Source organism: Cyanistes caeruleus, chromosome Z, assembly GCF_971803275.1.
Source record: "Cyanistes caeruleus chromosome Z, bCyaCae1.hap1.1, whole genome shotgun sequence".
Taxonomy (NCBI): domain Eukaryota; kingdom Metazoa; phylum Chordata; class Aves; order Passeriformes; family Paridae; genus Cyanistes; species Cyanistes caeruleus.
This window is the reverse complement of record NC_141732.1, coordinates 15677492-15695222: the sequence shown is the minus strand read 5'-3', so window position 1 is coordinate 15695222 and position 17731 is coordinate 15677492. Positions and strand designations below refer to the sequence as shown.

Below are 17731 nucleotides of genomic sequence, written 5' to 3'. Positions count from 1 at the left end.
CCAGTAAACATGATCAGGTCTAATTTCCTTTTTTACCCACTCCTTCATGCAAAATTGGATCATTTTTACTTTGTCTTTCCCCTTTGTATCGGGATCTGTATCCCAATTTGCTAGCTTGATCCCTAGGGGACTATCTTGAGGTATATCCTCTGGTATTTTATTAATTCTTTTTTCTCTTAAGGCCAGCTTACTGGTTCTCTGTCCCATTTTTCCAAGTGTTCTCTGTTTCAACCTACTCCTTTAAGCACCACTATTTAGAACACCAAATGTACTATTTTAGAATACCAATTCCACTCCTTTAAAACACCAGTTCACTTCTTTAAAATACCTATTTTAACTCCCTTAAAAAAACCCACGAGTTCACTTCTTTAAAACACTAATCACCCTTCACAGCACCACCAACAAAAACCAACAAACCCCAAATCCCTCTCTCAATGTTCTTGTTACAGTCCACCTTCCCCCCTGCCTCAGGATACAGTTATACACGATCTCTCATTCACACATGCATTCTCATTTCTTTAATAGGTTTTCCTCACTCATTTCACTCACACCAAGACAATACAATAGTAAGGTACCTTCAATGTTGCTGGCCAACCCCCCAGATTTTCTTGGATGTTGTATCCCACACTTCCTGTGGTTTGCACCCTCAACCTGGCAATATTCCCAGGGATTTATTATTTTTTTACCCCCTTTTTGTCCCGTCTCCTAGTACACTGAACTTAGGAGAACTCCTGGCTCCTTCCCGTTCAGGGGTCCAACCCCTCCCTGAGACCCCAGTCCCAGTAACCCCGGGGGGATTCTCTCCTTTTTGTTTCGCTTCGTCCAATTCCCGGCCTATTTTCTCGCGAAAGATAGGAACCGCGGTACTATGGACTCCGCTCTCGCTCCGCAGGTCTGGGGTAGCCAGCTTGCATCTCATTCACACACATTCATCCCCCCGTTTCCACCCCCCTAGTCAGTATTTACCAATTCCTGTTCAGGTCCTGAAAGATTATGGGGTTTTGAAGGAGCGCTTTATTACTTTATTTTTTATTTTTCTTTGCTTTACTTGTCTCTCTCTTGTCCTCCGGGTGTTGCCCTGCTACCACCAATGACACCAGAAAAGCCAAAGCGGATTACCAAAGCTGGCAGGGAGGCACCTTCCCCCGCTTGGAATCTTCCTCCGGGGCGAGGTGCTTCATCCGAGACGAGACCCCCAAATTACTGTGAAAAACGAAGTTCACTCCTGTAAAATTTTTAAAAGGTTTAATAAAGACAATAAGAGACATAAAGTAAAGCAAAGAGTTACGGCCAGGTGCCTTGGTGCACTGCCAAGAGCACACCTGGTATCTTGGGAATACCCTCTTTATCCCATCCTGCTTTGATGGTTTAATGCATATTCAAAGCAGGTCTCCTCCCTGGTTCCGCCTTCTTAGATCATGCTTTTGCACAATTTTTTATTTTCTGCTGGTCAGCATATTTTTTTTGCTGGTCATCATTATTCTTGCTGATGAGCATTATTTTGGAGTTTGGTTTCCTTTCTTCTGCAAATGGCCACTTGTTGATAAGAGTCCGGGCCCCTTATACTTCCTCTGAGGGCAGCTGGGCTTCATATCTTTCCCCCCTGCCCACGTCCTGGTACCGGCTTTTTGGTAACAGTTTGCTCTCCATTTCCTGCTGCTGACAATAGCCTGTTTTCCACTGTCCTGTTGGAAAAAACATCTTGATCCTCCCATTGTCTTGCCTGTTGGAGTTATCTTGCCTTGTCCGGATGAAACATATCCTTACCACTCAGAATTCCTATCTAAGCCTATAACTTGCTAAGAGAGAAAAGAATATAGCGAAAGCATATAGTATATTTATCAGAATAATTGTGAAAAGCCAATATTTACAACATGAATTCACAACACATGGTAGCAAACAATTTACTAAGTCTACAGAGCATTAAGATACTATAATTCACTGTGAAGAATAATTTAATCTAAATTGCATTTGTCAAAAGTATCAGTGTTTCTGTGCTATATTCTTTGCTATATTCTTTATCTTTTCTTATTTGCTTATGTACTTATGTACTCTAGAGACAGGGCAACTAACAAAGTGAGTATAGACAATATTATGAAATAATGATAATTTCAATATGCAGCTCAAAGGTCTCAGAAGTGCAGCTGTCTCAAGTTATAGTTCCTCCTCTATGGAGTACAATTAGTCAGAAGATCGCAACTGATTAAACCATATCTAGCTTGATCCAGTAAGGACAAATTTGAGCTTCATGTTGTAATGCATATATTGATTTTGTAATGCATATATTTTTTATCATTTGAAGAGTTGAGGAAAACACAGTTTCCCTAAGCATGCCATAGGAAATCCAATACAAAATCCACTGATGCAGTGCAAGTTGAGAGGGAAATGAGCTGGGTTGCCTGACAATGTTAGGGAAACAGAGTATTTCAGACATATTTCCATATTACACAGAGTATATGAGCAAAGCAAGTTTTGTGTATCTGCCTCAGAGATAAAAGACATTATTTCACAGTCTAATTAGTTTTAAAAGAATGTGGATCACCAGAGACTAAAATGGCAAAAGACAATGGAAACATTCAGTAAGCCTGTGACACTGTGCAGATACTCAAAAAATTTATGAAAAAAAAAAAAAAAGGAAAGGAAAAAAAAAAAGAAAAACAAATTACTTAGTAATTTCCCTTCTCTTTTAGGATAACAATTACTCTGAAAATGAATTGGATATGGATACTTCCTGTATCTATCTTCACTGGTAAAAAGGTGCTTCTTCTGGACAAGAACAAGAAAGAAGAGCCTAGAACTAGATTTCATAGAAATAACAGCTGTAGTTTCATAATGCAGCATCATATAAATCTAAGTAGAAATAATATTTGGGGTTTCAAGGGATTTTATCTCTACTTAAGTATATGACTACTCTTCATGTATACCTAGGAAAAGGAGAAACCCTCAAGAGGCCAATGGACTGCCATTTTCAGAAATAGGAAATTCACAGTATTTTGAAATAGATTATTTCTGACATGTTAATAAAAGTGTGTTTTTTTTAGCACCTTTTTCAAAAAAGATTGGTTTAAATTTTATCATATTTTCATGGATTAACTAAGCATTATTTACTTTGTCCTTGGAAACCAGCCACTTCTGCATTATATGTTAAATATAATTCAGTAAATACACTTGCTAAAAACATAAACTTTGGGACTTATTTTGCTAAGTGCTGATCACTTAATCATCAGTGATACTGTACATGTTCAAGACTAGTTTGCATTCAAATATGTGAAAAACTCAACATCAAGATGAAGCTATTTTTGTTTTGCAACAAAAATTACTCAAAATCGAGAATATTATGTTCAAGGTTAAGCTAGTGCAATAAAATAAGGATATTGTCCTGAAACTTTGTTTATCTATTCTGAGATTAACTCTTGACTCTTAGTATTTTTAAAACACATTTATAATTTCTCAACACTTTAGTGTATTTTGGCAATTTTCTGCTTAGTATTATGTGCATTTTGGTAGCTATACACTTAGTCCAACAGAAGAACATACTTAAATGACCCATGGAATAAAATTCACTTCCTCTTTTTCAGGTGTGTAGGAATTCCAGCAGCCTGAATTTTGAGGAGAAACATGGAGGCTTTTATAATAATAGAGAATATTATAGCCCCCTGTGTGTTGGCCACATTACAGAACATGCAATGTGTGTTTGCAAGACTGGAAGTGTGGAATGAGCCCTTGTTTGTTCCTGCTCTTGCTCCTGGCTTGGTCCTACACAGGAAAATTCCAGCCCCTTCAGGGTTGCATCACTAGGTGCAGGCATTGTTTGGATAACTCTGCCTCTCTCAGGCTACCAGAGGTGGTTTTTGGCAGGATATTGCAAAGTGATAATTAGCAAATGGCAGGGATTCAAGTCCTGAACTGCTAACTGCCTCGACTGTAATTAAACCTATGTAAATAGCTCAGGACTGAACCTTTTGTTAGCTTTATAATTCCAACAGAAAAAATGTACTGTGCAGCTCTTACTATGTTCTATTTATGTAACTGTTTTGGCCTGATTATGCCACTCCACACCATCCCCTGCTGCCCCTCTCCAAGGCAGTATAATTACCCCTGTGGAACACCTTCAAACTTTGTAAGTGACACCTTATAGAACTGAAATTTTTTTCAACAACTGAACATTTTCCCTCACACCAAAGATCTTTCTTTGCAATCTGCAACCATTTCCATATTACTTTTCTTGACTGTGAGAAAAAACGCCTTATTTTCTAAAATTTTAAAAGGTTTATTGAATGTAATAAATGGAATTGATTTGTGCTAACTAAATTGTAACTGTTATTTAAGTGATTATTAGAAGCAATCAAAAGAATCAGTGTTCCAAGAGAGATGAACCCCTTTACAGATGGTACATGTTGAAACTGAGAAACAGGATGTAGTTTGGGTGATGGCCCAAGACGAAAACGGCCTTGAGAGGGACAAAATTAGAACCACTTTAGGCATTGGGCCTAAAAGTCAGTAAATATCAGACTAATGAGTAGACTTATGTAACACAACGCTTAGTACGCAGGCGCAAACCTGAAAGGTTATCCAAAGGACAACGAGGGAAAGGAGAAGCCTTCGCCAAAAGACCACCAAAAGAAAACTGAAGACCCCCTAACAACAAGTGAAGTGTGTGCCATGAACAATAGTGACATAAAGTCAGGAAAATCAGAAATAGGAGGAAACTTATGGGAAATATTTATGAATATGTATAAGCATACAGAATGTAAGGTTAGCTTGAAGTGCTTTGTTTTGTATGTGAGGCAGGGTGGGAAGCCTCCGCACCCCAGTTGGTTTTGCTTATGCTTTATTTGTACTGAATTCCTGGCAAATTCTATCTATCAATTGTAAATTTTTCACTAAATTGTATTCTTTTACTAATTAACTTAATTAATTTAATTAACTGTTATTAATTCAAGGGACCTAGTTGTCAAACTTCAAATTTAATTTCTAACATTGAACCACAACTAGAGACTGAAAAAGAAAACAGGGACAGCACTGGGTGCTTAGCTGCAGCCAGAGGCACACTGCCCACACATGTACAACAATCCTTCTATATACTACTGACCAGCCAACCCCCTGGTAACCTGACCCACCCCACACTCATGCACATGACACTCTTCTGACCCAGCTCCTCCTTCATCCCACCTCTCAGTGTCTATGCTGTCACTCATGCTTCCACTTTCCCAATGGTCAGAGATCAACTTTCAATGTTACAAAACTTATATGAAAACACCAGCTCTTAGCCGAACTTCTTTTAACCTTATAGTACATATTTAGCATTCACGAGAGCCAACATCACCCTATCCGTTTATTACATGCACTTAACTTACCAAATAAAAGCAAATAAAAAATAAATACAATATTGCTTGAGTCATGCAGGAATTTTCCTCAAAATTACCTATTTGCTCTTGAAAACTTTTACCATACCTCCCCAAGCTCCTTCTTGGTCTTTAGAAGCAATGCAACATATATCCTGAGGTGGCAAAGAAAAAAGGCATGTGGGACTTTCTTTTAGAAACAAAGGAGCATAGACAGAATGTAATCTACTCATGTACAGAGTAAATCTACTCTGTACATATCGCTGTCCTGGGATGATTTTATGATGCTGGTATCCCCATCCATCTGTTTAGCCCAGAAATAAGTTCTGCACCTTTAAAACTAGATCTGAGAGTGAAACGGGGAGGGGAAATGGGGGGATTAGGAAAAGTGGTGGAATTTTTTTCTCAGCTGCATTAAAAAACATAGAGGTAAGAGCTTCAGGTGTGTGTTGTCTGCAGCACGGACAGACAGCAGGACAGATCTCTCCTTTCTTTTTAGTTAGTTTTTAGCTAGCTGAGGCAGTGAAGTTCATCAGACTGTGGTTTTTCTTTTTCTTGAAACTGATCAGCCCTGCTCTGGGCTGAAAACCCAACCAAACCCCAGAAGCTCACACATGTGTCCCACCGGGGCCTGGACCTCGGCACTTTCAGGTGCTGGAGGGACTGATAAGAACCTGAGAGAGCCGAGCTACACCACATGACAAGGATCTTCTGAACTTGCCATCTCTTCAGAACAATGAGAGGTTCCATTGTTTCATATTATTCTTTTTTTCATGTTTGTGAAGCACAAAAATTACTTTGCTTGTTTAATAGTTTTTTCCACTTCTCTAGAAGGAGATTTTCCTCCCAGACTGGTGGGGGGAGGGGCTGCTTGAATGTATTTTCTAGAGGGACCCCTTCAGAAATTTCCTCTCTAAATTTGCCCTATACCTGGGTGTCATGGAGTTACTTTACCTTTAAGGGAGCTGGAGTTGCTGGGAAGTGCTTGGAGTCTTTTCTCCTGACCAATTATCGGTCATTGCTGGGAATTGACAGCAGTTTAGGCCATTGAAAAGTGGGATCAACTTGTGAACCCTACCTTAAAATGTAAAAGCAGAGCTCTCTGGGTTCTCTTTGTTTCCTGGCTGTGGAGGGTCCGGAGCTCCAGGCCTCCCGTCCCTGCCCAGGCCATGCGGCCGGGCGGGGATGGGGCCGGGCCTGCCCCGTCTCCAGGCCGGGAGATGGGGGGGCCTGGGGAAGGTTTTCCTCGGGCCTGGGCCGGGCCGAGCCGATCTCTGGCTCGGCTGCAGGTTTTGCCGTAACTAATCCACTAGAAACTGCCCAGTGAAGAAAGAGAGAGGCCCTGGACTTGCAGCGGGTTGGAGCAGCGACCGCACGCTCCAGAGCAGCCATGAGGAACTTTCCATCACAGACGGCTCCAGCTCCTGTTCGGCAGAGATCTCCGAACCATCTACGAAAGCCTGGGCAAGATGTTAACTCTTTCATTACCCAGATGAGACTTGCGGATTAATCTTTTTATCCAGAGAGAGAGAGAGAGATCAACATGAAAAGAGACTTCATAAACTACCAGTGACAGGAAAGAAAAGAAGCTTCAGGAAAGGTAGGGAATTAAGAAGATGCTTTAATTAAGCTGAAATATCTCCCTGTTATGGAGATGGACAATGAAGTCCTGAAAAGAACTCCTTTAATTCATGATATAGGATCTAGAGAGGAATAGTGTTCAAAGTGTAAATTTGAGTAAAGAGTAATTATAGTATAGTGTAGTGCTGGGAGATTAAAAGCCTTGAGAGGCAATGAGAAAACTGTTGAGAAATTTAAAGCCTTGAGAGGCAATGAGAAAACTGTTTTCTGGTGAAGCTCACAGAAACAGATGAAGAAGACTTTTTTTGCCTTTGAATAACTTATCCTTAAAAATGCTATCTCTAGACTCATGGCCCATACATACTTCAGAGTGATATGAAAATGGGAGGAGTGAACTCTAATAATAGCAGCTCTGAGCAGCTAACATTAGGGCAATAGAAAACTATAACAAAAATAGTTTTCTTGTGAGAAACTCCATAAATTAACAGGAAGAAACTTCTGTTTCTCTATAAAGACTGGTAAAAAGACTAGCAAGAATTGGGACTGTTTTAACCATCAGAGTTCCAGAGTTTTTGTCTCTGTTGTCATGTGAACAAGGGAATAGTGGGTAGATAGGGGATGGAAAGGTTTTTCTGGAAGTTTATTCTGGTGTTCTTATTATTGTGGTTTGTCAATAAACTTTTTTTTTTTTCCCTTTTACGTTGTATGCCTGTTTTGCTCTTGTTCTAATCCATATCTCACAGCAAGAAGTAAGTAATTTTCTTAGTTATTGGTTTAAAACCACGACAAGGCAGGAATCAGACAGCACAGCAATATGATGTAGAACTGAGACCTTATTTTTTGCTCTTGCATTACATATATAGTTTAAGCCAAGCATCTAAAAATATAATACAAACTTATAGCTCTACTTTACAACAGTTTTATTTCTTCTCTAAACACGTTACTATCCTTATCTTAAAGCAAATTACTAGATGCTTGCAGACCTTTGTTTGATCCTTGTTCTTGCTCAACAAGCAGGAATATTTATCACTTTGTTTTCTTTGGCAGTTCACTGTAAGGGTCAGCATGCTCTGTAAAGAGGCTGCAAGCCAAGCACACCTGCAAAAGCCCTAATACTTCCCCCTCTTTTTTTCAAAAACAGAATCACCTATGGCTGATATACGGCCAGACAAACAACAGATCAAACATGGACCTACAAGTAACACAATAATAACAATCAATAAAATCCAACTAATTGTTTTAACAATTTCTTTTATCCAAGAGGTAATTCTCTAAGATTCTAGCTATTCATCTAAAGGACTATGATTAACAGTAATTTTTTCAGCATGATCCTTCATCACAATCAGGAGACAAAGTAGATATACCTCTTTTAACTTTATTTGCTTTGAGAGATCTCAAAGTTTTGACATTAGGTGTTAACATTGCCAAAGTACCTAAATAGCACGGACCTCCTTGAGCATATCTCGGAATACCTTGCCATGCACGATCTCCACAAATAAGGTAAACCCCTGGGGGTAAAGCTTTTGCAGAGTCGTCTATGAAAATATGAACATGAGAACTATAGGCATAGGATTGATGTCGACACAAAAACTTTGCATCTGCTAATTCGGGTTGTTTTGGGGTAAGCTAAAGCATTTTACGACCAGTAAGGTTCCAATGTCCAAATTTCACACATCCAGTTTCATTGCGGTGGAATCGCTTGCTACTAAGAAAATTTAGTTCTTGAGGATCCCATGGCTAAAGAGTAACTAAAGATTTAGTTAAACTTGCTAATAGCATGGCAGTACAATGACTAGTGTTTTTAGCAGTAGAACAATTGTTGGTGGCACAACCATTAAAATTGCCAAGGTTATACCCAGGAGCTCCAACTAAACAGGTGCAAAAAGGATCAGTAGCTGCTGTCAGGTGTAAACAAAAGGCAGGACTGTTAGTTCGATTGGCCCATGTAACCCAAAAATTAGCTCGAGTTTCTAGTCCTTGATTCGTTACAAACGGCATCAAAACACAAAGGTTCATTATCGCTATAATACTCTTCATAATGCTTCATACACAAAATACGATATTTGGAATCAGCTATTTTAGTAAATACAATAAATTTTGCTCTTTTTACTAATTGTGTTAAATTTACATAGGCTTGTGCTAATCTAAGCTCTTCTTCACATTCAAATAATTCTATTGCTTGATCAAAAGTTAACTCAAAATTATTTGGCTACTGTCTTAACAAACTCAAATAGCTATATTGAAGCTGTCTTCTACACCTATTACACCCTAAAAAGTTCTACACTATCTTTAGAATAAAATGTTTGAAATAATTACCCTAAATATACATAAGATGTCAGCCAACCACTACAACCACAATTTGGCTGAATAATTTCTCTTCTCTTCCTTTCTAGCAATGCAGCAACTAGCTCTTGACAGTTGATTGTAGATGGTGTGCCCAGATTATCTCTTCTTATGAGTTATCCTAGGAGGTCAATTATTGGGGCAAGTCGTTGTCTCCACTGCCAGCGACTTTGGGTTTCTGCTTCAATATCCAGAATTCAATATTCAATATTCAATATTCACCCACTTAGCAGGCAACCAAAAGTTATTATATCCTGTGGAAACACAAGCATATCCAAGACCCTAGGTTAAAAACCTGGCTGGCCCTTGCCAGCTGTTTGCTTTTTGGTCCCAAATCTGTACAGACACTTCATGCCTAACCAAGGCATCCGAAGGAGGAGAAAAATGAAAACTTACTGGAAGCAAATATTGTTGGTGATTTGTATGGTCACTTACAGGATTCTTCCAATTTAATACATAGAGAGCTTTATGTAGTGTTTCCAAAGGAGATATGACCTCCACCTCTTTTTTCAAAACAGACTAAAGTCGCTTAAGGTCTTGACGACATTCAATGATGGCTTGGCCTGCGGTATTATAGGGAACAACAAAAGTGTGTTTAATTTTCCACTGAGTTAAAAAACTTTTACACACAGGCACTGGTATAGGCAGGGCCATGATCTGTTTTTATTTCTTGAGGGACACCTAGTACTGTGAAGTCTTCCAGCCAGTGTCTTCTGGCACTTTTAGCAGTTACATTTGATAACGCCGTTGCCCATGTTGCTTTACTATATGTGTCAACTGTCACATGTAAATATTTCAGACGCCCAGATGGTTCAGAAATGGTGAAATGGTAACATCAGTTTGAAAAAGAAGGCGCGGCTGTATCCTCTAGGATTAGTGCCAGCACTTTGTAAGGGAGGAATTCTAGCAGAGACAGGGCAAGCTGCAACAATTGCCCTGGCATCTGATTTTGAGATTGCAAATTCTTTTTGCAAGCCTTTAGCAGACTGATGAAAAAAGGAATGGGCTCTTGTTGCATTCTGATATTTGTCAGAATCAACTTCTGTTGCAGCAGCTGTTACTGTAGTGTCAATTGTTGCATTTCCTTGCACAAATATACCAAGCAAGGTAGCATGACTACGAATTGCTATAACAAATAATTTGTGTTTTCTGTTATTAACCAAATTATAAAGATCAGTAACATATGTAGCAAGAACTGGGTTTGAAAAGCTGCCTAACAGTGCATCTTCAAGTCTATTGGTATTTGATGCCACATAAACTGAATCAGTAATCAAATTAACATGTTCAAAATTAAAATGAGTGCTAACACACCAGCTTTTAACTCTAAAATTTGAACAGAATTCTTGTAATCTGTTTCAACATGAACATGCCAATTATCATTATCTTGTATAGCATAACCATATTTTCCTGTTCTCCCACCAGAATCAGTAAACACATTCACAGCATTACAAATAGGTTTTTGGGTCAAAAATATTTTTCCTTTAAACACCAATTGTGTCGAAAACAAAGGATGTGCGGGAAAATGATTATCACTTTCAATGCCATGAGTAGCAGTAGCAAAAGTTAAAGATGACAACATCCATTCATCTAACAAATCTAGCGAATCATAAGGAACAACAATTTTATCTGGTTCTTGGCCAAACACATGGCGTACTCGGCATCTGCTTTTTAGTATCAATTGTCCAGCGCCATCAATTCTTTTAAGGATTGTAGTCCATGGTTTAAATGTGGTAAAAACCCACTCCAAAAGAAAAAATTGGTTTTGTTCATTTATTTGTCCAATAACAGCTGCTATTTCAACGGCTTGGTTTCTAACATATATGCACAATGGAAGCAGAGGTTGAAATCTATATGCTTTTGTGTTTGCTATTTTCTCTTCAATGGTTTGTAAGGCTGTCAGTTCTGGTTCTTGCAATGTCCGCGGATAAGCTGGATGCTTGGAACCTTGCAAAAGCTGAAACAATGGTTTTAAATCTTCATTTGTGACACCTGCCCAGTTCCTTAGCCACTGGATATCTCCCACGAGCTTCTGAACATCACGTACTGTATCAATTTGATATTGCAAAGCAAGCTTGTTGAGCCTAATTCTCATTTTGCTGACTTGCATTCCTAAGTAAGACCAAGGTTCTGTTCTCTGAATCTTTTCTTCAGCTATGGACAAACCTTACCCATTCAAGTCTCGAACCAGTTCAGTTTCTTCTTGAACAGACAAAGGTTGTTCAGAGGCTATGAGAATGTCATCCATGTAATGATAAACTAGTTTTTCAGGATGATCTGTTCTCCACCTGTCCAATGCCTGGTCTACAGATCATTGACATATCCTAGGACTGTTTCTCATTCCTTGTGGTAACACTATCCATTCATAGCGACACATTGGTTCTCTGTTGTTTTTTACTGGTACACTGAATGCAAAGAGTTTACAATCATCTTCATGCAGGGGAATGCTAAAAAAGCAATCTTTTCAATCTATTACTAAAATTGTCCATCTCCTAGGAAGAGCTGCAGGGGAAGGCAATCCAGGTTGCAAATCTCTTAGCGGATGCATCTGAGCATTCACTGCTCACAAATCATGTAACAATCTCCATTTTCCTGATTTTTTTCTGTATCACAAAGATAGGCATATTCAAGGCACTAGTAGAAGGATGAATATGATTGAGGTGGAGTTGCTCATCTAATTCTTTCAAATGACCCACCTTTTCAATGGGAAGCGGCCACTGTGCAACCCATACTGGGTCATCTGTTTTCCATGTCAGTTTTATGGTGTGGGATTTGTTTTGCTCAGTGGCCGCACTCAAAACACCTGAGTTGTAAGGGTTAATTTCCATTGTGCTAAAGCATCACATCCTAGTATCCACAAAGATGTTTGCATTACATAAGGTTTCACAAAAGCAAAATTTTTCTCTGCATCTTCTAGTCGAATAAATTTGGTACTTTCCATTGTGGGGGCAGTTTCCACTACTCCTGAGATATTTACAGATGCAGCTTTCAATGGCCAGCTATTAGGCCAATGTTGTTGAGGCACAATGGTTACATCTGAACCTGTGTCCATCATAATTTCTGTTGAAACTTGTTGTTTATCTTCAGGATGAGTGAGGGTAACTAGCCTAGTTAACTGGTTCTGTCCAACAGCTTCTGCAAACATTACAGCCATTCCGGTACATCCAAAAGCTCCCTTTTCTCTAATTTTGTCTTGATTTGGTCTCAGAACTTGTGCTTTAAAGGGTATTAATTGTGCAATTTTACTGCCCTTGGGTATTGTTACAGGAGGATTAAATGTTGACACCATTATCATGATGACTCCTGCGTAGTCACTATCTATAAGTCCTGGTAACACAAAAAGGCCAACTCGAGATGCTGATGATCTTCCAATCAATAAAGCAGAGAGACCATAACCTAAAGGTCCTTCTTCTATTGAAGGGATCACATGATCTTTTGTATCTAAGATTGTGATGGTGTCTGCCACAGCCAAATCGACTCCAGCACTGCCTCTTGTTGCTGATGTGATGTGGGAGAGGCAGCCATCACTGTCGGGAGGTTTTGGATCGCCCCACCCCCCCCGTGGCTCTTCTCGTTTCCCGGAATGGGTTGCAGCAGTGTTCCATCTTTCTTAAATTTTGATCGGCATTCAGTCGCTTTGTGCCCAAATTTATTACAATGATGACAAGTACCTATAAATGTAGCGCTTGGTAGGGTAACAGCATTAGATTTTCCTTTGTTTGGACAATTTTTTCGAATGTGACCAGGTTGGCTGCAATTAAAAAAAAATTAGGATTGGCACCTTTATCCCCTTTTCCTTGCAAGGGAAATTTCTGCAAAGCCGCAGCCAAAGCGGAGGCATGGATCATGGCCTTTTCCTTCTCTTCTTCTAGAGGTGTGCGTGAACATTGCTCGATAATCTGCATTAATGTCGGTCCAGCCGGCAAGGCAGCAATTAATCTCTTACAACTACGATTTGCATTTTGTACAGTAATCTCCTTTACTAGGGTATCTTTCATGTCACATGGCACATCTGGTGCTATTTTCACCCCTTCCTTAATCCTGTCGACAAAGCTGAGAAAAGGCTCAACAGGGCTTTGCATGATTTGTAAGTATGGCTGACGAGGTTTCCCCACTTGTGGCAGTGTTGAAAAGGCTTCTAAGGCAGCAGCCTTAAATTGTGCTAATACACGAGTATTCAGTGTAGCTTGTGGGTCACTATAAACACCCGTGCCCATTAACTGTTCCAGGGAAGCTGCACGCAGTGGATCTCCAACTGGCAAATCTAAATTCTCAACTTGTTTTGCTTCCAAGCGCTCTTGCCATTTTGCTTGAAATAACATGTAGCTAGTCGGCTCAAGCAACATTTCAAATAGACCCTTTATATCTGCCGGCACTAGCTGTTGATATTTTATTATCGCCCCTACTTGCCTCTTGATCAGGCGATTATCAATTCCACAATCCATCACTGCTTTCTGCAAGCGAGATACTAAAGTCCAATTTAATGGTTCCCAGTCTCCCCTGGTGTAGTAATAAGTGGCGCAGAAAAGAATTGAAAATTCCCACTTAATTCTGCATTAGTCACAACCCCTTTTCATCTTTTTGCCATATCAAATTTTGGATCTATTGGTGGATCTGGGGGGTTGTCTTGATCTTTTTCCCCACTTATCCACTGCGATAATTTTTCTCCTATCGATTGTGGGTCTTGTTTTGCTTGAACATGGGGAGAACGTCATTGCTGCCATTCTCTTATTTCTCTCTTTTCCTCTGGCGTTATTCAAGCCACAGTTCCATACTTAGAACAAAGATAATTATCAGCCTTCTCCACAGACGATTCCCCATCTTTCACATTATTCAAAAGGACCTTGCATTTGCTTAATGACAAAGATTGTGACGGCCCCGGAGATGGCTGTTTCGGTGTTAAAGGGGAAGGTCCTGGCACACTATCATTTAGATCTCCTAATTGACTTTCAGTGTTCTTAAGTTCACTCACAATTGCCACGTGTGCCTTTTTATATGCTTGTTTTACAGTAATAGACTTTGCATCTCGATCTAAATGTTACATTTCTTGTAAAAGCTACGTCATAACTCCTGCTTGCTGTGATAATAGAGTTTTTAATGCCTCCAATTCAGTATCGGAATCAGGAGGAAGGGGAGCTGACACTGGATCTACTTCCATAGGCAGCGGTGGAACAAAGGGTGGCATTGAGGGGTTTACAGGGGACGATATCTGCGGGACTTGGGAATTACCATCCCATGGTGGAATCAAATCGTCATAGGGTCCCTTACGCACTGGAGCAGCAACCATATGAGGGATAGGAATATTTTCGTTACTCCGATCACAGTTATTTTCACTCCCTGGCTGCTTGTTACTCGACCTTTCAGCTGCTTTTCCTTCTGCCGCAGCGTAAACTCCCTTCACAGCTGCTTCGATCACAGCTTTTGCACCCAACTGCTCTATCATTAATCTAACTTGACGATACGTTTGTGTTAGAGCTTTGGCTTCTTTTGAGCCAGACTGTACAGCTTGCCATAAATCTTCTCCCACCCTTTTCCAGGCGGCATTAGTAAAAACACTGGCATTCTCAGTGATTAATCCCTGCCGCTTTTCCCAAAATAATAAATCTGTCAGAAGCGTACGATTTAAAGCAGTCCCCGCTTTCTGACTCATCTGGAGCAAGGCTTCTATCGTAGCTTTCTCCACGGCTGATACAGCATTGCCCATCCCACCAATTTCCAGCTCAAGGCTGCTGACTCACCGGTCAAATCTGTGGCCACACGCGTCTGTCTCGGACGTCCAGTCGCAACTGCCGTGGGATTCTTCTCATTCTCAGCCTTAGATTATGTCTGACTGTTCACACTCGGGACCGAAGCTCATCACGTCAGGGTCCCCAGATATTAAGTCCAATCTTAAGGCAGGAATCAGACAGCACACCAATATGATGTAGAACTGAGACCTTTATTTTTTGCTCTTTCATTACTTATATAGTTTAAGCCAAGCATCTAAAAATATAATACAAACTTATAGCTCTATTTTATAACACTGTTTTCGTTCTTCTCTAAACACATTACTATCCTTATCTTAAAGCAAATTACTAGATGCTTGCAGACCTTTGTTTGATCCTTGTTCTTTCTCAGCAAGCAGGAATATTTATCACTTTGTTTTCTTTGGCAGTTCACTGTAAGGCTCAGCATGCTCTGTAAAGAGGCTGCAAGTCAAGCACATCTGCAAAAGCCCTAACACCTGTTAAAAGGTACCGATCCTACAGCACCTATACAAGTCACCAATGAACAACAGGGACCTCTCAATAAAATAATGGACTGTATCCAGACAGGTGTTGTTCGTAGGTGAGATCCAGAACTGGACATTAATCTTACTGTATGGTTTGAACCTCAACATCTCATCGGTGCCCTGACACAGCAACAAAAGAAAACAGGGGACATATGGGTATTAGAGTGGTTGTTACCACCACTACATCAGAGATGTAATGATTTTTCTTTGACTCAAAAAACTGAAATTTTAGCGAATTTGATAAAGCAAGGGCGAAGCGATTATGGCAAATTATAAGTGCAGATCCAGCTGAAATTCAGATACCAATAAAACAAGACAATTTAGATTGGTATTTAATTCACAATTCCACATTGCAAGAAGCATTGCTTGACAACAGCAGTGTGATCAGTACTGAGGAAGTGCCCCGACTACCCCTATGATGGATAGGCCAGCAGAGTTGGATTGAGAAGCCCAAACGATCATTTGTGCTGTTACCAGGGGCATCAACAGTGTTCACCAATGCTGGAAAGAAATCTCGCACAGCTGTTGCTACATGGCAAGATTCACAAAGACAGTGGAAGGTCGTTCCGATTGGGAACGGCTATAAAGAATGACATAGGCTCTCAAAGGAGGCACAACACGAGAATTCTCTGGTTTATTACTTTAGGCTTGTTTTATAGACTGGTACGTGGAAAGTACAGAAAAGAAACTCTTATTGGTTAGCAAAGTGCTACATCACCATCATTGGTCAGGGGGGCTCACCACCCCCCTGACTCCCTCCTGCAAGGAAAACAAAAGGACAGACAAACAGCACCTGGCAGTTGTTTTCTGTCTCTGAGGATTGTTTTGAAATCCTCCTATGAAATTCTCAGGCTAGCTTCTTAAGCAGGACTGAGAGGCCATGGGCCTGCAGCTTGCTCCAAAGCTAGCATCCATAGTGGAATCATCATATTATTCCAGTTCAAAAGGAGGACACATTACAAACTCTGGAGTTAGTTGCTGTTGTTTGGGTTTTAGTGCAGTTTAAAGGCCCTGTTAATGTGGTAACTGATTCTTTATATGTTGCAGGAGTAAGTGAATGCATTGAAAATGCAGACATAAAGGAAGTAAAAAACCCTTGCTTATATGAACTGTTTTTGCAACTCCAAAGAGCAGTAAAGTTGAGGACTGGTGCCTTTGCTATTATTCATATTCGTAGCCACAAATGGGATATGGGTCTAGGAGAGGGAAATGCCAGGGCAGACTAATTGGTTTCACTGTCACAAAATAGCCCCATCCCACCACAGACATTAGCTAGAGAAGCTCATGCCATCTTTCATCGAAACGCAAAAGGTCTCCATCGGGAGTTTCAGATACCTTTGGAGGAGGCTCGGGCTATTGTTAAAGCATGTCCCATTTGTAGTTTTCATAATCAAGGCAGTGGATTGGGTCTTGGAGTAAACCCTAGAAGATTACAAGCTAATGAGCTGTGGCAAATGGATATTACCCATGTTGAAGAGTTTGGGAGAGTTAAATACATAAATGTTACCATCAATACTTATAGTCATTACATCTGGGCCACAGCTCAATTTGGTGAGAAAGCACGGAATGTTGAGTGACATTTGGCAAGTTGTTTTGCAGTTATTGGAGTTCCACGTTCCATTAAAACAGACAATGGACCTGCTTATTGTAGTAACAGAATTAAGCAGGTGATGCGATCGTGGGGAATCAAACACATAACAGGAATTCCACATCCTCTTACAAGTCAGGCAATAGTAGAACAAGCAAATGGTACCTTAAATAGTATCTGAAAAAATTTAGGGAGATCAAAGATCCACAAGAATGATTATTGCATTGTTTATTTGTTTTAAATTTTTTGTGTGTTTTTGGAAACAGTGATTTGCCTGCAGCAGTACGTCATAGTGCACCTGAAGCAGAGAAAACCCGAAGTCCAATATGGGTTCACTATAAGGATCCAAAAACAGGTCTGTGGGGAGGTCCTAGCAAAGTACTCTATTTGGGACGTGGTTATCTTTGTGTGTCTACCCCCACAGGGCCTGTGTGGGTGCCAAGCCAATGGACTAAACCTGCTGATCCCAGGGATTTACCTTCAGCTGATCCAGAAAATTCAGCAGATACTTCTCACTCTCCACCATCAACGTAGAGACAGGACCTGATGGAGTCTCATATGCGAATCTTGTGTACAGTATCAGAGTGTGAATGTTATCCTTTTGTA

The 17731-nt window shown here is 40.2% G+C and overlaps 2 protein-coding genes and 1 pseudogene across 2 annotated transcripts in view; all 3 read right to left on the bottom strand.

Moving 5' to 3' along the window:
- Positions 1–6544, bottom strand: part of CHD1 (chromodomain helicase DNA binding protein 1) — a 365725-nt gene extending 359181 nt beyond the window's left edge. The window contains exon 1 of the mRNA XM_086868713.1: positions 6424–6544. The gene's annotated coding sequence lies outside the window, so the exon portion shown is untranslated. The remainder of the gene's footprint in view (positions 1–6423) is intronic.
- LOC111940938 (uncharacterized) overlaps positions 1–17731 on the bottom strand; it is a 776486-nt gene that overhangs the window by 255136 nt on the left and 503619 nt on the right. The gene's annotated exons all lie outside the window — the stretch shown is intronic.
- LOC147648161 (uncharacterized) lies at positions 12708–14970 on the bottom strand (annotated as a pseudogene).